General features: G+C 32.2%; 1 protein-coding gene across 1 annotated transcript in view; it reads right to left on the minus strand.

Annotated features, from left to right (window-relative positions):
* The window catches only part of NDST4 (N-deacetylase and N-sulfotransferase 4), a 239,291-nt gene that overhangs the window by 203,837 nt on the left and 9,333 nt on the right, over positions 1-26,121 (minus strand). The window lies entirely within an intron of this gene.

Raw genomic sequence — 26,121 nt, forward strand, 5'->3', positions numbered from 1 at the left:
ATGAAAGACCTAAATATGAAATAACAATCCATCAAAATCCTAGAGGAGAACACAGGCAGCAACCTCTTTGACCTCGACTGCAACAACTTCTTGCTAGACACACCTCCAGAGGCAAGGGAAACAAAAGCAAAATTGAACTATTGGGACTTCATCAAGATAAAAAGTTTCTGCACAGAGAAGGAAACAATCAACAAAACTAAAAGGCAGTCTATGAAATAGGAACAGATATTTGCAAATGATATCTCTTAGTATCCAAAATCTATAGAGAATTTATCAAACTCAACAGCCAAAAAATAAAAAATCCAGTTAAGAAACGGGCAGAAAACATGAATAGACATTTTTTCAAAGAAGACATCTAAATGGCCAACAGACACATGAAAAGATGCTCAACATCACTCATCATCAGGGAAATACAAATTAAAACCATGATATGATACTACCTCACACCTGTCAGAGTGACTAAAATTAAATTCTACTCGTAAAACCAGTATTACACTATATGTTAACTAACTAGTTAATAAAATTTCCAAATAAAATAGAATTGTTGTCAAATAATTCATTGCACTTAAGAAAAGGCCCACTGAGAGCAAATCAGAGAAAACTGGCATGAAACACTAACTCCTAAAAGGTACTTCCCTTTCATATTTTGAATATATATATATATATATCTCACATCTTGAATGAATATATATATATATATATATATATATATATATATATCTCACATAGTCTCAAAATTCATCCCAATTATGTACCTTTAGCTGAAGTAAAAGCACATTCTAATAGCTTAAGTACTTAATGGTGTTCATTCTTTCAAATGTAATTGGAATATTTTCAAGACTTCTAAATTTTACAAAATAAATAGTAAAAAACCGCTGGGGAAAAATTCATAAGATTTTTGTTTCAGATATAGTAGTAAGATAATTAAAAACTATTTTATCAGGTATATCACAAACTCATCTAATTAGAGTCAATTATTGTTTTCATTTTATAAAACACTTAATATTTTAAAAACTTATTAAAATATGCTAGGCATCAGACTCATTATATTTTAACAGTATATATATATATTTATTTTTTACATAACTAATAGAAATTAATAGCATTATTTTTGGGTTTTTACACCACTGCTATTAATTATTCCCCAGAGCCAAACGCCAGATAGACAGCCACACACTTGCCAAAAAAAAAAAAAAAAAAAATCCATGGCTTTTTGCCACGCATTTGCCAAAAAAAAATCCATGGATTTCCTTGCCTTGTTTCATAAATAATACTGTAGTTATATGTTATTAGCATTATTATAAACATAAGAAATGAAAATAGCACATAAAGATATGATCTTCTTACATCATTTTAAAAAGGGACAAATAAATTAAAACCAAAGTTCTGTTTGATTTTAATTTTCATTGCTTTGCTTGTAACCTATTTTATAAGATGCATTCTTAATTTATTTCAGAGTAGTTTAGATATTACTAAAAAATGTATTTTTTAAAATTTAATGAGGATAGGTTTTTTCTGAGAGCAAATAAATCTGATTTGGCTGGTAGGCTCGATAGGAAAGACCACACTTGCTTTTTTCTAGGATTAATGTCAGTTATGTTGAAGTTAATTGAGCCAAAACCACAGCTCCATAGTTATGATGGCTATATATCTATGTATCTACATTTTTATCTTATTAACTATCATCTTTCTCTCTAATTTCCAATAAAGCATCTTATGAAAAATAATGCAGTGCTAAAGCTGTAATAAAATTAAAAATATTTTGATTTTCCCAACCCTCCTTGAGTGTCTGAGATTAAACAAAATGCCATTATGTGAAATTTAATATGCAAAGTAGTTATTGGATAAATGTGGAAAAGTATTTTCGAATTTTTTTCCAGAAACTTACTAAGGGACAGCCTCTAACGACTAGGTATTCATCTGGTTATAAAGCAGGAGCTTTATCATTTCTTGCCTGAAAAAATTTTAAAAAAGCATCTAACCTGGTCAACTTTTTATCTGATAGATCTTTGAAAACATTTTTTTAATGAGAGATAGCCACGTGGGTTTTGTGTGTGCATGCATGTGTGTGTCAAGGATGAGGTGTGAGTGTGCCCTCACATGCATCTAATTTGGAAGAAGTTAAAAGAATTGAATCATTGCTAAAAACAACTCCTACTCCCAGTTGCTATTATATAAACAAGGCTTTTAGCATTTACATTTATAAAAACAAAAAGAATAGGAAGAGAACTGGTCTTGAACTGGTCTCTTTCTAAAATAAGACAAAATCATCCATGGAAACATAAACTCATTGAAAAAAATCCTTATTCAACGTTTAAAAGAGATAATTTCAAATAATATATTTTATGCTTATTAATTCCTTTTCAAAGATCATTGCATTTTGATCAAAATCTTACTAATGATTATGCCAATTCAATCCAGATGAATTTTTTAAGACTTAGAATTTTATATAAAAAGAAAATAGAACACAGTATAAATTTCAAGTTACTACATTTTTCCAGAATTATTTGAAAGATTTCCATGCATAAATTACATTAGGATAAAATTTTTTTGTGTGGTAAATTGAGTGGAATCAGAGTTGTAGGAGGAAAATAGACAAAAATAGAGTTTTTGAACATTAAAGAAGGGCCTCTTTATGGTTACTGTGTGTCTCTTACCCCCCATCACCATGATAGAGGATGTTGAATTATTTTTATTGAAGGCAGTAGTTGGAACCACTTGACTCAAAACAGGATTTGTTGTCTCATCTTTAGAGTAGTAGTGTACTCTATCAATACCAATATTTTGAAGATTTTATTTGTTTTGCAACTCAGAGATGATAACCCTTCAGGAGCGCACTATGGTAAAAATTGACGTTGGTTAGAAATAGTGCCTTCCTTTTGGAACTTGGGTAAAGGCTAAATATAAAAGGGGTAGTAGAAAAGGAGGCCAGTAAAATGTCAGAACCTCTTGCCTTCTCTTGAGGACATTGTCACTGATTGTCTTAAACCACTCCTGCTAGGAATATCTTTGTGGGTTACACATAGGTCAGCCATTTGTTAGACCTCTGTCCTAGGTCTAGATGACCAGGTAATACTAAGCACCTTTTTGAGAGGTAATGGATTAAAAATGTATGTAATTGTGTTTTTCTCCAGTGAACTCTAGCAGCTGGAGTCATAGGTAGAATAACTGGACAGTTAGATATAAACAAGCCTGGAGTTTTGCCCTGTGAGATATGGGCAGAAATTGAAAATGTATACAAGGGATTAAAACTATAGTGAATTCGGGGCACCTGGCTTGCTCAGTTGGTAGAGCACATGACCGTTGATCTCAGGGTCATGAGATCAAGTCCCACATTGGGCATGGAGCCTACTTAAACCAAAGTCAAAAACAAAAAAATATAGTGAATTAGTTGGGAAATGGGAACATGTGAGTGATAAGAACACAGAGATAAACAATTTTTGGAGTTGGGGTAATAGAGAAAAAATATAAGGCAATGGAATGAAAAGAAGTTTAAAACTGAGGTTATGTAAAATATATGCTTGATGCTATTTTTGCTGCATCAATACAAAATAATCAGATAGTAGACTTGGAGGTTTTATACCTCATCATAGCACCTCTAGTCCGTTACCCTTAAGTTTACAGGTGAAGACACTGAAACCCAGTGATTTTAGGGTTTTGCCTAAAATTCTATCAAAGCTAGGGCCAAAATCTTACTTTTCTAATTATCTGGGTCATTGTTTTTTTTCCATCCCTCCAGAAATGACTTATTTTCAGTATCTTGCTTTCATGTTATATATTCCAACCAACTTCTGTAAAGTTCAGATTTTTCTTCCAGTCAGAATACAAATGAAGTGATATCTTAAACTTTTACCCTTCCATGCACAGGAAAGACCCTCATGATAATATTTTGGGTCTGCTCTATGTCAATGTCCTGGGCAATCACAATCCTCAAACTTGTAAATATACTGTACCACCCTTGAAATTTCTCTGAAATCCTCAATTGCAAATATTATGAAGTAACCTTCCAGAAGTATGTAAACAGTAAGAGTCTACTTAATTTATCATAAGTTATACCGCACTACTTGTCATACGTTGCTTTGAAAGTGAAGCAACACACACACACACACACACACACACACACACATACAGATACACACACACACACACACACACACACCACTATTCAGTTGATTTTTAATAGAATGAAATAGTTCAGAAGCTGCCCAGAGATACTATGATACTTATGGTTATGGTCATGGCTATGGCTTTAGAAGCATACTTCTAGTTTTCATAGAAATAATGATGTCGTTTTATGGGAAACTTTGTATTCATTTTCAACAACAAATCGAGTAGAATTATAGTTTGTAATATTTTAATCCTGCTTGGTTATTGCATCCATGAATCTTAGGTACTACTGGGAGGAGACATGCACAGTTTGTGAGAATCAGAAAGGATTCATAGTCTGTGTTTGCATGTTTCCTCCCAAAAGGACTGTGACCAGTGACAATTCTAAAATGTGAGATGTGAGATGCTACACTACATTAATTCTTATGACTGTAGAAATAAGTAGGTTGTGCATGCATTGATAATATAAAATCGCCTTTGAACAGAAAAATATTAAGGGTCTGTAATGCAGAGAATCCAATTCCAGAAACAAATCCTCTGATTAAACAGTGGAAAATGGTTTCTTAGAGTGATATATTGCATTTTTTTTTAGATTATAAGCATTGCAGTAAAGTCTAAGTACCTCTAAACTTACTTAAATAAGAATATACTTTTATAATTTCAAAGAATATTTATAGGTAAAATTCTTTCTTAAATTATAAGATTTTACTGAACCAGGAGTTACTCACTGGCTTCCTTTATTTAGTTTGTTCCCGACAATAGTAGGTTATTACTTATATTTTCTAGTTTTATTAAATTCTTACTTGGTTTTTTATTTTATTTAGTTTTAAAGGTATTCCCAATAGCAGTTCAAATTTTAGAGCCTCTCCATGCTGTTTACCTGAGTTCATATAAAGCATATATTTCTGTAAATTATATGTGGAAACTGGTCTCTAGCTTCCCAAACATTGAAGAATTGGCTTGAAATTTTACACAAATTTAAACCTAAACACTTTTTCATCTCTAAGCCTTCTTTTAAGCGCTCACTTTGGCGGCACATATACTACAATTTTAGGCTTTCTTTTGAAATCAGCAGTTATCTGTGGTTGTTCCACAAGCCAGCATTGTCAATACGTACAAATTTATTTATTTATTTTTAACAAGAAAGTGGGTGGGGCAGGGGCAGAGGGAGAAAGAGAATCTCCAGCAGACTGCCCAGAGTGCAGATCCTGAAGGGGGACTCGATCCCAGGACCCTGAGATCATGACCTGAACTGAAATCAAGAGTCCAACACTTAACCAACTGAGACATCCAGGTGCCCCAGGTAATCAGGTTTAAACATCATTTTATCCCTTATAAAGTTTTCACCCAGCTCTTTTCAGAAGACACATACATACACATTTTCATTCACCTGTTCATTCAAACATTCAGTGAATGCTATAAACATTGTACAGCATTAGCAATTTCATTCTAACTCAGTTGGCATGAGTACTAAATACCTGCCTAGAGAAAGGTATTTAAGAAAGAATGATAAAAACTTTGAAAACTTTGTTGTGATATCTGTGAGGAAAAGCCACACGATAAATGTTGATATTAAATGTAGCTGTAAATTAATTTAAAAGGAAAACCAAGAATATTTTATGCCAAAATGTCCCTGTATTACCTAAGCAATATACAAGTGTATATAAAGAAATAAGATTATTTATTCCATAATAGAGCCAGTGGAAACATCAGGGTGGCCAGCATAACATATCCTGAACCACCAATAAACAGAGACTCCAACATACATTATGGGAAATTAATTTACTGAATCAAGGTAAAACTGAATGAGAAACACATTTCTCTCAGTGTCAGAGACCCAGCAGATGTAGCTGAAATAGGCAATTTAAATGAAATTTTGTTGTCTGATTTACAAAGAAATTTGGATAATAACCATTGAAGAACATGCTAACTGCTAGTAAAGAATTAGTAGTGGAATTTCAGGAAAACATAATATACTCAATATACTGAAATAGAATGGACTTATCCTTTAAAAATGATGAGAGTTGGGGTGCCTGGGTGGCTTGCTTGGTTGAGCGCTCGACTCTTGATCTAGGCTCAGGTCATGATCTCAGGGTTGTGGGATCCAGCCCACGTCTGGCTCTGCACTCAGCACAGAGCCTGCTTGTCCCTCTCCCTCTGCTCCTCCCCCTGCGCTCTCACTCGCTCTCTCAAGTAAATTAACAGATAAAATCCTTTTTTTTAAGATTTATTTGTTTATTGAGAGAGAGAGAGAGTATGAGTGGAGGGGGGAGGACAGAGGGAGAGGGAGAAGCCCATTCTCCGCTGAGCAGGGAGCCCCATGTGGGGCTTCATCCCATGACCCTGAGATCATGACCTGAGCCAAAGGCAGACACTTAACCAACTGAGCCACTCAGGTGCCCCGATAAACAAAATCTTTAAAAAAAATTGATGAGAGTCATGTAATCATTTTGTAATATATAAATGTATTGAATCAGCATGCTACATATATTAAACATATAGCGTTATATGTCAATTATATCTCAAAAAGATGAAAAAATGATCAGATAATTGTCTCAGTACTCTACATTTCATTATTGTCTGAGACCTAATTCTGTCTCCTTTTCTCTTCCATGATCTTCTCTAGGTAATTTTAATCGACTATTAAATCCTATCCTCTGCACTCCCAGACTACTTTACTCTATGCTTGGAGAGCTCTGACACTTAAATGATGGACACATTCACATACAAAATGGTGCTCAAGGATGTAAAAATCTTCCTGGAAATGCAAAAATCTTGTGTACTATTTATCAAAATTATTGTTATAATAACTACTGTCCTAGCATGTACTTACACTGCGAGGGAAAGTAAAGTAGTCTGATGAAGAGAGTGAGGAAACATGAATTGAGATAATGTAGTCCCCCCAAAACTGTCTCTGAACTTCCGATTTCCTTAATTAACACCATACTGGTTTTTAGCCTCTTGTAACTACTCAGTTTTGACAGTGATATTTCCCCTTCTTACACTGAGGGGATATCTATTTAATATCTAAAGTTTCCTTATGTCATTATCTCAGGCATAGAAAAATGGATCTTAATCATATTGGCTCTTAGTAAAGAATCTTTTATCTACTGAATCTCTATATATGTTACCCACTGAATTTCTTTAAATGCTAATAAGTCACATGAGTTTCTTAAAATGAAAAAACCAAAATTATTACAAAAATTTATTACAAAAAATAACAAAAATTATTAAGTTTAAAATTTTATAACATTTAAAAATAAATGAATATTTACAATATTGAAAGCATGATCTATTTAAAAAGATATGAAATGGTATAAAAAGATAAGACATGGCAGTTTCACTGCCAATGTAAGAATCACAGAACTAGACAAATAGAACCTCTTATATCTACTGTGAGGCAAGAAATCATTGAAGTCACACACTTACATATGATTTGTACTAAATAAAAAAGAAATATCAGACAGAAAGTAGTTGACTTGAATCATTTTCTTTGTGATTTGCTGGATTTATCTAAGACAGTATTTTTCAAACTGGAGTCCTTGGATTTATAGTAGTGACCATATAAATTTTCTGTTACACTCATATAATACACAATTTTGGACTTTATTTTAATGATTATCCTTAAAAAGTATCATGGATGTTTCAGATCAAATGGAAATATGATCACCAACCTTTTTGATTTTAATGGACTTAAACAGATACGCTACAAAATATAATTATTAGAAAGGTAAGATAAAAACCTAAGGAGTTGAAACTCTGATGTTTTCTCTTGTCATTCCAATGGTGTGCATGCAACTTCCTTTGTAGACTGCTGATCTAGAGAAACACAAAGGGCTATCAATGGCTGGCCTGCAATGAAGCTTATGGTATAGACCTGACAATTACAAATCAAGAATTTCTTCATATGTTACTATTTTCTGGAAATCTTAGATTCTTAATTCTTGGTGTACTTCCTACCCATTGGTTGATTGCTTTTTAAAATTCAAAAACCCAAAACTCAAAAACCCAAAAACTCAAATCACCTTTGATTTGGAGGTTTCCTTATTCCATTACAGTTACATTGCTCATTGGAAACATTCATACACACCCATGAATAAATAGAAAGCTGTATCTCTACACCTATGTTATTGACCTGTATAAATCCTTTCACTGTTGTTTTTGGGTTTTTTGTTTTCAATTTGGAGGTAAAACAAAATAAAAACAAACTTAACCTGAATTCAAGTTGTCATTCATGTCAGTTCTTAAATCCAAACAGATTTTGTGGTTTTGTTTATCCTTCCATCTTATGGCTTAGTACAGGTGATATTAATGCCCAATTTTGTCCCCTATTTTAAGGAATTTGTACAAAGTAATACTTACTTGATTCTGTAGTGAATGAGAAAGAACAGAGGGATAATCAATAAGTGGTGGGATGACACCAAGTAAAGGCCAACAGGATATACAAATGAGAGAGTCGTGGATGCCGAGAGAGTGCGACGAAGCTGAACTTGAATGAATCTTATACAGCCGATAGTATCATATTCACCCTATTCACATTACTCACATTGTAGGTAACATTTAATTTAAGCAATGACGTCATCTATCACTTTAAATTAATGTTTATTTTGGTACTAACCATTGGGTAACTTTGTTTAAATTTAAATTATAGATTTTGGAGGGTCATAACTGAATACAAACTACAAGTTTACATATAGTTTTATATTAACAACTTTTTGTTGTAATATAAAAATGATTTAAATTATCACTGTGATTCATAATTATTTTTCTTTAAAAGGGACTCAGAAAACATTTGAATTTGAAAAACAGATAGGAATATGACTAAAAATACAATGAATAGCAAATTACATTAAAATTATAATATTAGCTTATACTTTTTTAAAAGAGTAAAGTAACCCCTGTAGGCCTCTAAATTAGTTGTAATCATGTAAGATTGATGGTTATATTGATAGAGTTAACTCAGTTTCAAAAGACTCTTGATTTGTCTTGGAGGTTCTTTCCAATTTAATTTAAGTTTCTCAGCCAGGGAGCAGCTCAGATGATTTGTAGTTTCATAAAGCATTCTGAAAGGCCATTTCATTGGCCATAGGAAATAAACTTAGAATCAGATTCCCTCTACCCAGTTTATGATAGAATGCCACTTTCACAATGTGCCATACAACTTTTATTAGGAATTGTTGTATCACCATAAAACCAAGCTCTTCACTATATTTCTGGTCATGCTCAGTGAATAAATATTTATACTATGATTTAAGCATAGTTTATAGACTTCCAAGACCATGGATCTCAATATTAATATGATTTCTTTATTTCCAAAAACTGTGCTTCCTTTAAGAAATTTGAATTATAGAAAAAAAGAAATCCTTCATGTCTCTGGATGCTTATGGTCAGATATTTCAATTTTGAAAATTATGCTGTAGTAAATTCTAATGATAACAATAAATAGTAACAAATTTGAAAGAAAAAGCAACACCATTTTGGTTGAACTTTTTTGTATTTTTATGCTTTCTTTTTGTGTGTTTCATTTATGCACATACACACACACGGTAAAATTACCTTTAGGAATTAAAATTTTAATATAAGTGGAATTGGGACTCCTCATAGATTACATATTTCAGGCAGCACTATTTCCCTACGGACTTCAATATAAATAAAAATAGACTTGTCTTAAATTTTCATATTAGTATATGTGTAGTTACAAATGCTTTAAATTGTTTTTAACTTAATAGTCCTTGTTTACTATTTATATTTATTTTTTCTCTCCACCTCCACTTTACACACACACACACACACACACACACACACACATTTATAAAGAAGTTTATTTAAAAAGAAATCTGAGAGCAAAATATATCATAAATATGATCACAGCAAGTATTTACTTTAGACTTAACACCTTAATTCAAATATGGTAGGCTGTCATTCTTGGAGTTGCTATTATTACTAACGATCTGGCCAAATTATATTTTTATGTCAGTGGTTTAGTGAACAATGTATCACAGCCTGTTGGTCATCTAAGCTTGAGAAAAATGCAGTCAAATAGATCAGCCAAACAGACTGCCTTACAGCATATGATATATTGCCTAATAGGAAGGGCATCAATATATTCAGTGTTTATGAATATGTATTGCTAAACGAGGATGTTGCCAACATAAGAATTGATACTCTGTATCAAAATATTGTCAAATGGGAAGAATATTAGTATATTGCATTGTAGTTACTTATCCCAAGGTAACATGTATGTAGGTAAATCAGAAGTACATAATCCCAGAGGCTGATGCTTCTTCTGCTTATAAAAAAGAGAGATCTTTCTTCTCTGGAGTAATGGAGGTACACTTTGCAGCAACATCAGCCTGTAAGTGGGAGTAGACTGGAAGGGAAGAGGAAATAGCTAAACAGAGAGTTGCTTAAGTTGTTCTTTACAACAGATTACCTAAAATTGGCAGTCTCTGGTGAACCTTAAGCAGCTGAAAGGAGGAAGGAGAAAGAAACAGAGCGAGAAGAGGAGAAAAAGATGGGGGAGGTGGAGGTGGATGAGAAGGCAAAGGGAACTGAGAAGGGAGGTGAAGAGGAAAAGGAGCAGGGGAGTGGAGGAAGAAAAGAGTCTCGGCAATATTGCAATCTATGGCGGACTTGCAGAAAAATGTCAGCCAGAAATTAATTTCAGATATAGAGGTGGTTAAAGGATTTTGTAAAGTTCAATATACAGTATTGGGTTTTACTTGCTTTTATTGTTATGTAGTATTGTAGTATAGTCTCCTTTGAAACTACAAACCTCTATCAAAATCTCTTATAAATAAGGGCTCTGTCTATGTGGTATTTTGAGAAAATCAAGAGAATGTGGCAATATGCAAGGGAACAATCCGGATGTAGAGACAGAATGCTCAGTTCTGTTTCTGTGTCACCCTCTGGTTGTATGGCTTTAAATAAATCACTCAATATTTATAGTGTCTCATTTTTCTTATCTTTAACATAAGTATAATTATATAACCACTTTAAAATTATTGAGAACGTTAGAGGGAATGTAAAATACCTATCACAATGTACACATTCAAAATAAATACTCAAAATATAATTTTTCACATTGTTAATAAGTAATAGGAAGAAAGTTGCCAGATGATTTTCTAAGCCTTTCTCATTCATTTTTCCTCTTGTTAATTTATAAATATGTGTTTCCAAAATTAGACAAAGGTTTTCTTTAGAATGCTTTGTATTGCACAAAGTGTACTTGCTTAAAATCAAATCTTCTCAAATTGGATTCTTTAACAGTCCTGTGTGTCAATGGATTACCCTCTGTCTCACTTCCTAGTTTCATAATGTAAACTTGAAGTTATACTCGTGATTCCCCGCTCTTTGTTTCGCAGATTCAATTCAGTAAGTTCAGAGATATGTTCATCAAGTGTCTCAGGTTTATCTCTTCCTTCCAGTACTTATTGTGGCCACTCTGATGTAAGATCCACCACTTCAGGGAAGTAGCACTCCATGTTTCCCCGATACAGTCCATTTTAGGATATAATTTCACGTAGGATATAATTCCTGCTTCAGTATACCCCAGCTTTCCTTGAAAGTCTCTCCTGGCAAACCTACACCACTCCCTTCCCTAGATTTGTCTGTAAGAGCGAAACCAAATATGAAGACACTGCTTGCATTGGCTAATTTCATTTGTGATTTTAAATGTTTCCCCACAAGGACTTCAAAATCATTCATCATTACCCTCTTTCCCTATTGTAGTTTCCAGGGGGAGCCCTTTCTCATCTCTCTCCTTTAACCTTTCTTGAACAACCAGATCAATATTTAGCATATTCATGAAACTGACCTAAGTTTTTTTCAACATTATTTTACTGTCTTTTCATTCTTTAAACAGTAATACATTCACTATTTTGGAGTTGCTGTCCTGCTTGCTACTCCTCAACCATGAACCCAAAATACATGCTGTTTTTTTTTCTCTCTCTCTTAATGGCATCACCAGTATTTAAAACGAACCTAGCTCAATCTTTAGAATAATTTAAAAATGTTTGTTTTCCTCTCTTCCTTTGAGATGCTCACCACCATTATCCTTCTTCTTCTTCTTCTTCTTCTTCTTTTTAATCCTTCTTCTAAAGTGGTAAATTTTTATTTGTCCGATGTCTTCTATATCCATCCTCTCCTGTCTAGTCCCACTGACAGAGAGCTAATTCAAGTCTTATTAAAGTCTGCTGATTTATTGCCACAATTCCCTGAGCTATGTCTCTAAGTGCTTGTCTCCTGCCTCAACTCCTCCCGTACATCCTGCATTGCTGTTTTTCAAAGACAGAACTTTGGTCAATTTCCTGCTTAAAACAAAATAAAACACCCAAACATCCAATGATTCTTCATTTATTGCAGAAGAAAGCCTAAACTCCTTTATGTGTCCTTTAAGATTCTACATTTGGTATTTAAATAATACAAAAATAGCATTTTAGTCTCCCTTTCATACTTTATACACAAAATGTGTAAGCCACACCCAATAAATATTGCACCTTCCCATCTCAGAATTTTGCTAAAGGATTCCTTTTGCCTGGACTGTTCTCTGGTGGCATTCCCTTAATCATCGAAGATGTGGTTCAAATGCCACCTTCTCCATAAAATTTTATCTGGTCATTCTTATCACAATTAATTTTCTATTCAGCAATCTAGTAGCTACAATTCATCTTTTATTTGTAATGTGCTTTTGTCATAGTTTGTAACACATTGAAACTATTTGCATACAATAACCTACCATAGATCTTACTCAAAATTTCCAGCTATTCCTGTGTTCTAGTCCTAATCATATAAAATTGTACTTTGATTGCTAGGAATTTCATTAATACATTTTATTGACAGAAATCCAATTCCTTTGAATCTCAACCATAGCTAATCTAGATCTATATAGAGAACCATCTCTTAAATACTGTTGCACTCTGTGACTACTAGTAGTTGGCAGATCAGACAAATTTGAAATATTTCTATCACTAACATTTATAACTGAACATTAGCATATAGTACTCTGTATTTGTACATTTGCTGGAATTAGATAAAAAATTTAAAGTAAGCATAAAGAGGTACAACTTACTGATTAATAATTTTTTAAAAGACTATCAGAAACATACTTTATGGAGCTAAACTTTGCTTATATGTCCTGTTTATAGTCTAAAATAGTTTCCAGCGGCCATAAGACTTGAGAATACATATACCTCTTACACATTCTTGATTAATTAAAATAGTTTTAAATTTCTTTTCTAAAATGAAAAATTTCCACATAAAAATTATAAATCCACATAATGGAAAAAAGCAGTTTTGGTTGAGAAGTTAAAAAATATACTCATTTCCCCAGTTTTTGATGCAATGTACTGTATGGTGACTAATATAACAAAATAAAAATTATTAAAAAATATATACTCATTTCCATTTCAAACTTTGGACTTTGCATTTTTTCCACAAATAAGAAAATAAAACTAGACTTGGGAAAAAAATACATTTCTGAAAAGCTTTCCTTTCTTCTAGTATTACAGGATAGACTAGCTACATGGAGACAAATATTCAGACCTTTGAAAAAATCATTTTTATGAATATTGTTGAATATACAAACACATATGCATATATAATATGTGCATTGTATGGTTTATCAAAAGTCTAATGTTCATCTTGAATGAATTTAATGGCTAAATAATACCTAATTTTTTAATTTAAGATTCACTATAAAATGTTAAAAAATAAAAAGGTATTAGATAAATTTGGCAAAGGAACAAATTATGGATTTATTCTTATCTTAAATTTCCATTTGCTAGTCACATCTTCCAATGAGGACAAATTATAAAAAATTCATGCAAGTAAAAACATGCAGAGAAAAAAATATACAAATATAATGATAAGTGGAAAAACTCAAGATCCAAAGTCAATACTGAGAGGTACTGTAGTGTAGTTGTAGGTGTTAAGATTCTGATGCCAGACTTCCAGAATTCAAAGAACAGTTTTGCTACCTTCTGATGATATGACCTTGGACAAGTTATTTAGCCACTGTGCAATTCTGTTGCTTCTTCTGTAAAATAGAGTACTAGAACCCACAAATTAGATTACCTTGAAGATTGACTTAAAAATCTGTAGAACACTAAGAATAATGCTTTGCACAGAGTAACAGCAAAAAAAAAACAAAAACACATTTTTTACTATGGTTGCTTTTTTACGTATTACTTTGTAGTTAAAGTTTTTCATTTTAACACCTCATTTCACTCATTGCTATGACATCCTTATTTCATTTCTCTTTCAGTTAAATTAACCAACCCCAGTAAATACACTAAAACTATGTTAAAGTTATGAAACATCTGGGGAAAATTACAAAAATTGAAAATCCAATTATTTTGTTTCCCAAAACAGTTGCTTATAGGTATGCAGTTTACATTTAGTATTAGCTGTTTAAATATTTCAATTTAATTCTCCAAGGTTATTATTTTAACTGACTTAATAAGCATATCAATTTAGACACAATGCTTGAATGAATGATTTGGATACACAGACACAGTTTTGTTATCTGTGGCTAGATATTTTCTACATAGGTACCCGTATACATACACACATGCACACTTACAGGGCACGCACATACCAGAATGGACAGTGTTTAGATATGTGATTCCTATTTATCTAGCTGCTTGATGTCTTTTAGAGAGATGCCAATAATATGATTATATCACTGTTGCAAAGCCCATAAAAAAGTGTGGAATGTTAATAATTAATTAAATTAGTAGGTCAATGCATATTGTATACTTACATATTTGTGTAAATATACACATATATGCATATACATGTATATATATAATGTGTAAATACACTCATATTCACTTGCGGGCTAACTTATATATGTATACACTATACACACACACACACACACACACACACACACACACACACACACGGGATCCTTCCTACCCTTTTGTTCTCCTTACTAAGCATAGGAAATAATACTTTTATCTTTACATAGTTTTCCATCCACCTGAGCCACTACTGTCACTAATAGCACTTTTTAAAAACTGCTCGAATAATGTTAATGATATTAAACTGTATTATTTTCCTAAGTGCTTATTCTTTTACTTTCGTTTGAATAGCAAAATAACTTCAATAATACGATTGCAAATGGAAATGCCATATATTTGACATTTTTTTGTGATGGGTTTATCACAACAAGGGTTTTCAAGGTAATTATTATATGACTAGTTTTTAAGTTTGGATGAGCTAGACATCCTGGTTGACATTTGATCTTTCTATGTCCTTTTTTTCCAACTTAGAAAACAATTCTTTTTGTTTCTTGTGAAATTTAATTATTTTGCTCTGATATTTTAAAACATAGTTGAACTTTACCCCCTCCCATATTTTTTCTTTTTCTTCTTCTCCTTCTTCTTCTTCTTCTTCTTCTTCTTCTTCTTCTTCTTCTTCTTCTTCTTCTTCTTCTTCTTCTTCTTCTTCTTCTTCTTCTTCTTTTTAACATTTTAAGACACTGCAATTGAGATGTGATTTTCTATAGCAGAACACAAAGCTTTGAACTGGTTTCTCGTGCTTTGAGGTGATTGCAACAATGTTTGGGCGTAGAATTTTCAGAATCTGTTTTAATTCAAGATCTCTTTCAATTCCCTTTTTTCAATAGTAACGTTACAAAGTGAAATTGTACTCCACAGGAACTCCAAAGCTTTTTATTTTTTTCTTTTTTGAAGTAGAGTAGAAAGAAAGGCTTAAATAAATTATATAAACTTAGCAGAGAGCAAAAATTAATAGTGCTTTTTTATTTTTAAAAATGGTTTCAGAGAATCAGAACAGATGAGTAGCTGGCAGTATAGAAAATGCTCTTAAATACACACACACACACACACACACACACTCAAAATTAGATTTAGAGGCCACAAACCAAGAACTTCTTTTTTTCTTAATAGCTACATAACATTGAACAGCAAATTATTAAAACTACTCTTAGTGTGATGAAGAGTAATTGTCCAAAGTATAATAACTCCATCCCTCAACAACCAAGATAAAACAGACAAACCAATCATTATAATGACTATATATATAAAGATATATATTGATTATATAACAATAAATAAACAATAAGTAAAATGAAATTATAACAATAAGTAAAAGGAAAATTGTTCATAACCAAAATGAAGCGACCAGAAATTGATTGGAAAGAATATTAAGTTGGGTATAGAATGAACAATATAATTTTAGGAAATAACAGTTTCATTTTGCCCCATTGCTCACAGTACATCAACCACATACCTACAAGCAACACAGTATCTTATTTCCACCATGCACTTACCTTCATTAGGGAAGGGATTACATATGGTGCACATGTAACCATACTTAGATATAATATTTTATAATGAAAATTACAAAGAGATATATTTGACTTTCCAATAAGCTAAGAATAAATACAGGTGTGCATACACCAAGGATAGCTATAGAAAAATGTCAAAGCTATAGACAACATTATTTAACCTCTAGAATTTACTGATTTTTCCTTATAAACTCTTCCGAAGAATTTTTTACATGAACAATCTCTCTTTTCACCCATTTTTTCCCAATCTAACTATCTTGTGTTTTGTCCCAGTTTCTTTCTTTAAATAGGGGTGCATTAATACAGTTATTCCACTGCCCACTAACTGCCCCAAATTAGTCACAGCTATTTAAAAGTTTTCCAAGCTTTTTATCTTTTTTTAATTTTTTTAAAGGATTTTATTTGTCAGAGAGAGAGAACAAGCAAGGGGAGTGGCAGGGAAAGGGAGAAGCAGGCTTGATGCAGAACTCCATCCCGGGATCCTGGGATCATGACCTGAGCCGAAGGCAGACACTTGACCAACTCAGCCACGCAGGCGTCCCAGTTTTCCAAGTTTTTTAACTGGTAGTTAATCAAGGAAAACAAATTCTACGAAGACACACGAGAAGCCACAAGAAATGCTAAAACCTTTATAGTAGTTTCCAGGGACTCACGCCGTCTTCTAGGTTCGCTCTCCGTAAAGCTTTGCTATAGGAACTACTTGGAATGTCTTACCTTGAGAGTTACTCCCACTACACCTCTAAAATCCTGTCATTTCAAGTGTTGCCTCTGGTGTTGCCTCAAACATTTCCCCTTCTACCTCCCCATAATTCCCATATAAAAAGACCTGTATTTTTTTTTAAAGATTTTATTTATTTATTTGACAGAGATAGAGACAGCCAGCGAGAGAGGGAACACAAGCAGGGGGAGTGGGAGAGGAAGAAGCAGGCTCATAGTGGAGGAGCCTGATGTGGGGCTCGATCCCATAATGCCGGGATCACGCCCTGAGCCGAAGGCAGACGCTCAACCGCTGTGCCACCCAGGTGCCCCAAAAAGACCTGTATTTTTTATATCGTATGTAGTAAGTGACAAATACAATATGGTAACAAATGGTGGCTGTCTGGTGCACAAATCATTCAAGTGGAATTTACTTATACTCCAGAGTAAAATGATACATGATTGCCAATTAATGCCTTCCTACTTCATTCCGCAAAGCTTGCTAGATCTTTATTGGTGCCATTTGGGAAAAAAATACGACAGGTTTTGTTAGACTCAAGATGAACAATTCTCATCAGTGACATTCTTACACCTCAATTTGTAAAAACTTAGAAAGAGCATTATACTATATTTACTATAAATTGCTACTACTTCTTTTCCACTGTGAAAATACAAAATGTATTTTTATTTTGAGAGGTCAAAGTGGTCTTCTTTAAGGATCCTAAAAGCTGTAATTACAATCAAATGAATTATTAATGACATTCTGAGAAATTTAAAAACAAAATTTAAACTTAAAATAGTTATGCATGTAGAAATTAAAATTTCATTTAAAAATATTCAAATAGGATAGTTTAATATTTGAAACAGCGTATAGTTTAAAATTTATGTCTTGAATTTAAGGAGTAACAGGGAGCAAATTGTGAGGGTCCATCTTAGGTATTTATTAAATATTATTTAGGGGATGGTATATATTTGGGAGTTTATATAATAAGGAATTATATTTTTTTTCTCTAGCAGCAATATTTTATATCAATATTTTCCACACACCCAAAATGTCATTCTTTTTTCATTATAAGTGTAATGCAGCATTTTTAAAAGTGAGAAGTTTTTAAAATAATTAAGCAAATTAGGGAAACTATAACACATAAATAAACAAATTTCATCTTTTAAGTTAGTATTTTAAAGCAATTTCTGAGTAAATTGAAATAAGATTTTGGATTATTGTTCTATTTTTAAAAATATGTAAAATAGTCTAAAATTTATGAGTATTCTATTTATGTGTGAAATTAAGCTAATTTTGGGAAAATAAGAGTGTAAAAAAGCTTATGCACGTTTTACATATTTCACCTTACATATGAAGTGTTTATTGTGTATAGTGGCTATTCTGGAATATTAAATTGAATAGAAAATGATAAACCGAAAATAAAAATGACATTAGAAAACCATTTATTTATTGAGTTCAATTCCCTTTGTAAGATTAATTGAGGAATAATTGAACATTGCACATTAGCACTATATATAGATGGACAATTAAATAGATCTTTTTAAAAAAAAAGTTAGATTATTTAAGGATGGAAGAAGGTATTTGCCATACATAAACTTTTCTTAAGAAAGCACAGTTTTATTTCCTTTTTTTAAGAGAGATTTATTTATTTAAGTATTTATTTATTTATTTATTCGAGGGAGAGAGCGCGTGCATGCATGTGTGCGCGTGAGTGGAGGGGGACTGGCAGAGGGAGAGAACCTTTAATCAGACTCCCGGCTGAGCATGAGCCAGAGGTGGAGCTCCTCCCATGATCTGAAATCACGACCTGAGCTGAAACCAACAGTCTGATGCTTGACTCGACTGAGCCACACAGTCACCCCGGTTCCGTTTTAATTTATATTTATTTGTTTTGGTCATCACAACCTTCTTCTAGGTTTAACTGAATCTTAAAAAGAAAAATAGGTGCAGCAGATAGGTGGTGTGAATCTCATAAAGCATTTGGAATTCAAATATCTTTTACCAAATATTATTTGTAAGAGTTATTTGCAAGCAAATAAAAAAACAGTTGTATTATATTTCATTTGTAATCCATTCTGTTTTCAAATCAAAAGAATGGATGCTTGACAAATTGTGCTGGTCTTTTCAATTATATATTTTTATAAATTCTAAGAAAGCTTGGCTTTACAGTTCTGAACACTTATTTTTATGTAAAAGCAATATTTTATATGTTCTATAAATTCTATTTGCTTCATTGTCAGATTAGAATTGCTTCATAACTGTTATAATATTTAATTCTCTTCATATATATTATAAGCTTAACAAAGGATTATTATAAGTGTTTATATTATAGCTATTATGGAAAACAGTATGAAGTTCCTAAAAAAATTAAAAACAGAATTATCATATGATCCAACAATCATACTTCTGGGTCTTTATCCAAAGGAACTGAAATCAGGATTTTGAAGAGATACCTGCACTCCTGTGTTTACCACAGCATTATTTACAATAGCCAAGATATGGAAATGATCTAAATACCCATCAACAGATGAATGCATTAAGAAAATGTGGGAACGCATACAAAGGAATATTATTCAGCCTTAAAAAGAAAAGGAAATTCTGACATTTGTAGCAACATGAATGGACCTGGAGGAAATTATGCTAAAAATAAAGCCAGACACAGAAACACAAATACTGTATGATTTCCCTTATATGTGGAATCTAAAGTAATCAAACTCATAGAGGCTAAGAGTAGGATGGTGGTTACCAAGGTCTAGGGGAGGGAAAAATGAGTAGGTATTGGCCAGAGGATACAAAATTTCAGTTCTACAAGATAAATAAGTTCTACAGATACACCATGCAGCATAATATTTATAGGTAATAATAGTGTATTGTGTATTTAAAATTTGATAAAAGGATGAATTTTATGTTAAGTATTCTTACCACCATAACACCAAGAAAAAGACTAACACTAATACCAATTATAAAGGAAGTGGGAGGAAACTTTGGAAAATAGGTAATGGATAAGTTTATGTCCTTTTTTTGGAGTGACAGTTTTATAGGGGTATACTTAACTTCAAACTCATCAAGTTGTAAACATTAAATATGTAGAGCTTTTTTCATGTCAATCATACCTCAATAAAGTGGTTAAAATGTTTTAAATACCATTGATGCCTCAACATTAACTAATGTTAAATAAATGTGCAAATTTCAATTATGGAATGCAGACTTCAGAAACTTATTTTTGTGTTCTAACATTTAAATGAGTAGAGCACTTTTTTTTTTCATTTAAAAGCATATGCTATGACTTGATGCATTTCTTATTCATTATATGCATTTGCAATCACATTGAATGCATCATAAAAGTCATATGAAATATACTTTCCACAACTTAATTATAAACAACTAGAAGTACTTGTTTCATATATTATCTTTCTGATGAGCAAAAGTGTTTTTTGTAGATTTATTTTTCAATACAAGGAGGCGAAACACCTAATATTGACAACTTTTGGATTTCATCATATGAATTTATATTAAGTAATTAGGTGGGTAAATTAAAAAAAAACATATGATCTCAGTTTAAACAAAATTAGTTTGTTAGAAAAGATATATCCCATGACTGTGTTTACTGCAGCATTATTTATAATTGCCAAGACATTGAAGCAACCCAAGTATCCATCTGTAGATGAATGGATAATAAAGGAGATATGGTACACATACACACACACACGCCCGTGCGTGCTGCATGCAATGGAATATTACTCAGCCATGAAAAAGAATGAAGACTGAAATCTTGCAGTTTGTGACATGGATGGACTTAAAGGGTACTATACTAAGTGAAATCAGTCAAAGACAAATAACATATAATCCATTTGTATGTGGAATCTAAAGAACCAAGCAAATGAACAAACAGATTCTTAAATGAACGAACGGGTGGGTAGTTGTCAGAGGGGAGTGAGGTGGAGGGAGACAAACCAGGGGAAGGGGATTAAGAGGTACGAACTTCATTACAAAATAAATGAGTAATAGAGATGAAAAGTATAGCATAGGGAATATAGTCAATAATATTTTAATAATGCTGCTCGGTGGCAGATGGTGGCTTCTCATGCTGAGCATTGAATTGTATAGAATTGTCAAATCTCTATGTTGTATACCTGAAACTAGTATGACCTTGTATGTTAACTATGTTTCAATAACAAAGTTTTTTAAAAAGGAAAGTAAACAAAATAGTTTACATTACTACGCTTCATAAAATACAGCAGGCTATGAATTAAAAGACATACCATAATGTCTGAAATGATAAAATATGAAACTAAATGCGAGTCTTAGAATCAGTAAAATATAGTAACCAACTTATTGAAAAAAAGTATAGGAATCATTTTCTTGAACTCCATTATCAAGAACATTAGCTGATTTAACAAAATGTCAGGTACTTTCCTTAATGTTATCCAGTTACATTATTTAATATTCACAGCCACCTGCTGAATATGTGCTATTATTAGATCTCACTCTACAAATGAGGAAAAGTGTGGCACATAAGATTAAATAACTTGCACAAAATTATAGTTAAAGACCAATAGGGTCAGGATTTAATTAATGTTTTAAGTATTATTTTACCTACAAAGATAATAGTTTTTTTTTTTAAAGATTTTATTTATTTATTCGACAGAGATAGAGACAGCCAGCGAGAGAGGGAACACAAGCAGGGGGAGTGGGAGAGGAAGAAGCAGGCTCATAGCAGAGGAGCCTGATGTGGGGCTCGATCCCATAACGCCGGGACCACGCCCTGAGCCGAAGGCCGACGCTTAACCGCTGTGCCACCCAGGCGCCCCTACAAAGATAATAGTTTTATTCCCATCCAAATCAAGTTTCCTTCAATGAAACATGTTCATGTCCAGAAAACAAGAACTTGTACTTAGATCAGATTTGTTTGAAGCAGAATTTTAAGATTGGGATGAAGCATCTTCCCATTATTCAGCTTCTATGCCAAAAATCCCCCAAAACCCCAAACCTAAAAAACAAAAACCACCTCTCTGTTTCTCTGTTTTGCAAAAAGAAGGCTATCATCCCTTAAAAAAGATGATTTTAAGTCTGGCTTCCATTGCCGTTTTTCAGAAGTCACCTGCCAGTCTGTTTTTCTTTCCAAGAGGAGTAATTGGTCTTGTGTTATTTTGTGTCATTATAATGTATCTAGGTAGGGAGTTATTTTTGGTTTATTCTGCTGCAGGAAGCTTTCTGTATTGGAAAATTGTTGTCATTCATTGATTTTGAAAAAGAGTTACTATTGTTTGAATATTACATCTCTGTTATCTTCTGGAGATTTGATTGGATTCACTAGTTTAAAAAAGATGGACAGACTATACTAAAAAAATCAACAATATGAAATGATATTCTGTTACTAGAGACACAACTAAGTCCATCAGACATAGAAAGGTTGGGAGTAAAAACACGCATAATGATTTAACCAGCAAAACTGCCAAAGTGGAACTATAATAATATTAAACAACAACAAAAACCTTCAGAAAAATTTTTTTAGATAGTAAGTCACTTCATAATGATAATGATAAAGGTTTTAGTTCATCAGAAAGATATAATAATAGTAAATATCTAAGTAGTCAAAAAAGCTGAGCTATGTAATATATAAATCACAAACTGAAAGCATTAGCAATAATACTGATTTTACCATAGTCAATGTAGATATAGACACACCTCTCACAGGTCAAACAGATAAATCATACACAGATCAGCAGACAAAAACTTAGAACGGATACAAAGGATTTGAGCAACACAATTAACGATCTTGTGCAAAGATGAGAACTAGATCTCCGAACCTGGAGAAGATACACCCTTTTCAAGCACACACGTAGGAGGAACTGGGAAGAAAATGGAACATTGTACTCCCCCTTAATGCAACTCCCAATAAATTAGAAAACACTCATTATGCAGATTATATTGAATTAGAAATCAGTTTTAAAAGGATACTTAAAACACTTTATACATTAGGAAAATTTGAAAACACATTCATGATTGATTCAAAGTTCAAAAAAAGAAATTGTGATAAAAATTAGACAAAACTCATAACTGAATAATAATAACTATACCACTTTTAAAAAGCACAAATAGTTATTTCAATTATAATCTTAAACTATATGACACTGAATGCTATATTAGATGAGAGAAAAAGGGTAAAACTTAATGAGTTAGTTATGTATTTTAAGAAGACAGAAAAAGAACATGAGAATAAAACAAAAATTTCACAAGTGAAGAATGTACAAAGATAAAAACATACATTGAAAGGGAAATAAAAAGGAGCAACTAAGAGGATTTTAAAAAAGAGAAAATAAAATTAGCTAATCTCTGCCAAATGGATCAATCAAGAAAATGGAAGAGAAAATAAATGAACAACATTAGAAATGAAACTGTGACATAACAAACTGCCAGACAGATTTAAAATATAATAAATTTTTATGGTGAACAAATTTAAACTAGAGATTTTGAAGTAATGCAATGGAAAAATTTCCTGAAAATATAAATTATAAAGTAACTCATAAAGATAGTTTAAAAAGAGAAAACATATAATAATCACTTTAAAAGAGTGATTAATTTTAATGTACCCCCAAATGAAATCTTTAGGTTCGGATTATTTTAGAGAACATCTAAATAACAGTTAAGGCCAGTATTTCACAAACTTCTTGCGATAGAGATGACAAAACATACATACAAAAAAATGCCCTCAAATAATATATTTAAAATATGGATATATTTTACTACAATAAAAATTAAATATTTTTCATTAGTGAAATGATACCTTTGAAAGAAGTGAAAAGACATGTAGTAACTCAGGGGAAGATAATTGCAAACATATCATCAACAAAGGATGAATCCAGACTCCATAAAGAACTAAAAATCCCTTACAAAAACAAATAGTTCAAAGTTAAAATGAGAAAACGACACACAGGCTTTGCAAAATATGTGAAAAAGTAGGAGAGTAGGGGTGAGTAGGTGGAGCACAGAGGATTTTTTAGGGCAGTGAAAATGTTCTGTATGATACCATTATGATGAATACTTGTCATTATACAATTGTCCAAACTCATAGACTATACACCACCAAGAGCGAAATTTAGTGTGAGCTATGGACTTCAGATGATTATGTGTCACTGTGGGTTCATCAGTTGCAAAATGTACCACTCTGGTGGGGGATGTTGATAAGGGGGGAGGCTATGCATGTGTGAGGGCAGAGGATATACGGGAAATCTCTGGATCTTTCTCTAAATCTTGCTGTAAACCTAAAACTGCTCAAAAAAATAAAGTCATAACAAAAAAAGTCAATGTGATGAAAGCAAAAAATGTGACAGAACTGTTTCAGATTAAAATAAACAGATTGAGCTGGTAAACATTATTACATTACAAATCTTGATTTGATTCTGAAAAACTAAAATAAGATATAAATAATTTTTTTGGCCAATTGGATAAATTTTTAATATAGACTATAATAAAATATTGTACTTTTAAATTTTCTCAAGTATGATACTGTTATTATGGTTACTGAAGGAGAATATCCTTTTCTTAGGAAATCAACACTGAGGTAGTTAGAGGTGAAACCTGATGTTTTGCAACTTACTTTCAAAGCAATTACAAATACAAAAACTTGAAAAAAATGATGGTCATTAAGTACAAAAAAGGTATTCAACCTTATAAATAATTAAGAAATGCAAAGAATAACTCATATACAATTTTATGTCCACCAAATAGCCAAAAATATTAAGAGTCTGACAATACCAATATTGGAAAAAATAAATACTACAAAGAAATTGTTTCATGAACTAGAATTATAAGCATCAGTGTAGATGAATTTAAGGAATAAAAGGGGGAAAACTGCAGAAAATTCATACTGTATATATAGTAACATTCACAATGTATGGTAGCTCTCAAAATTCAGGGTATTAATTACCTCTCCAGCGGAAAAAGTGGTATGTGACTGGAAAGGTGGTGGTAATATTCTATATCCTAAGCTAAGTGGTACGGACAAGGCCATTTTCCTTCTTATCATCCTTTAAATAATATTCATCATATACAATCTTTAGAATGTATGAAATGTTTCAAAAGTATAATAACAAAGGAACACATCGGAGGAATATTTGATTTATTTGAAAAAAGAAAGTCGCAGGTGGAAATTATCAACCCCAGTAAAGAGCTAAAGAGAGCAGCTCAGAGTAGACATGAAAAATTATGAGTTGAATGAAAATAAAATTCAATGTCTATAGCTACTTTAATACCATAATCTATTATCCAAATAATAATTAATAATAATAACAATAATATTCTAGCTGCCTCAGGATTATATAACCAAGATGCTTTATTACATGATAATTTATTTCAGAACATGCTGCGTATTTCTATGGGGAGTACAAAAGGAGTAAATTTTTGTTTTGTTTTGTTTTTCTCTTTAGTTACTCTTCAGAAATGAAACCATTTTGTGGTATCTTTTGATGATTATCATTAACAAAAACATGGTGGCCTTAGCTAAAGAGGCTCATTATAATCTGAGCATTAATCACTATTTACATCATCACAGAGAATGACAAAATATACAAAACTAATCAGAAAATATCCCCATAACTATCCCCAGGGCTTTTAGGCATTAACAATGAGATTTAAGAACTCTAATCGGGGTTGTTTCTCTACCTTGCTGAGACTTGGCTAGCCTGGGTGCTTTTGCCAAAATATTTTCTAACATTTTCTCTTTCCCATGGAGTCAATTGCTACATCTCAAGTAGCAAAATGGAGCTCATGGACTTCAGTTGTGCTCTTCCCCTGGTGTATCAAGAGATTGTTCTCTGCTCAGTAACTATCTTATGCTGTAAACTAACCAAAGTGAGCACTCATGTTAATGTTAGATCCATTACTATTTAACCTGTTTTGTGTGCAAATGAATTCAGGGAATGTCCAATCTTAAATTAAAATCAAATTTGTATATGAAAAGTTTTTAAAATTATTCTGAGCAGAAAATCATCAATTG

The sequence above is a fragment of the Ursus americanus genome, chromosome 13 (genome assembly GCF_024610735.1).
Source record: "Ursus americanus isolate L20-20 chromosome 13, mUrsAme1.1.p, whole genome shotgun sequence".
NCBI lineage: Eukaryota > Metazoa > Chordata > Mammalia > Carnivora > Ursidae > Ursus > Ursus americanus.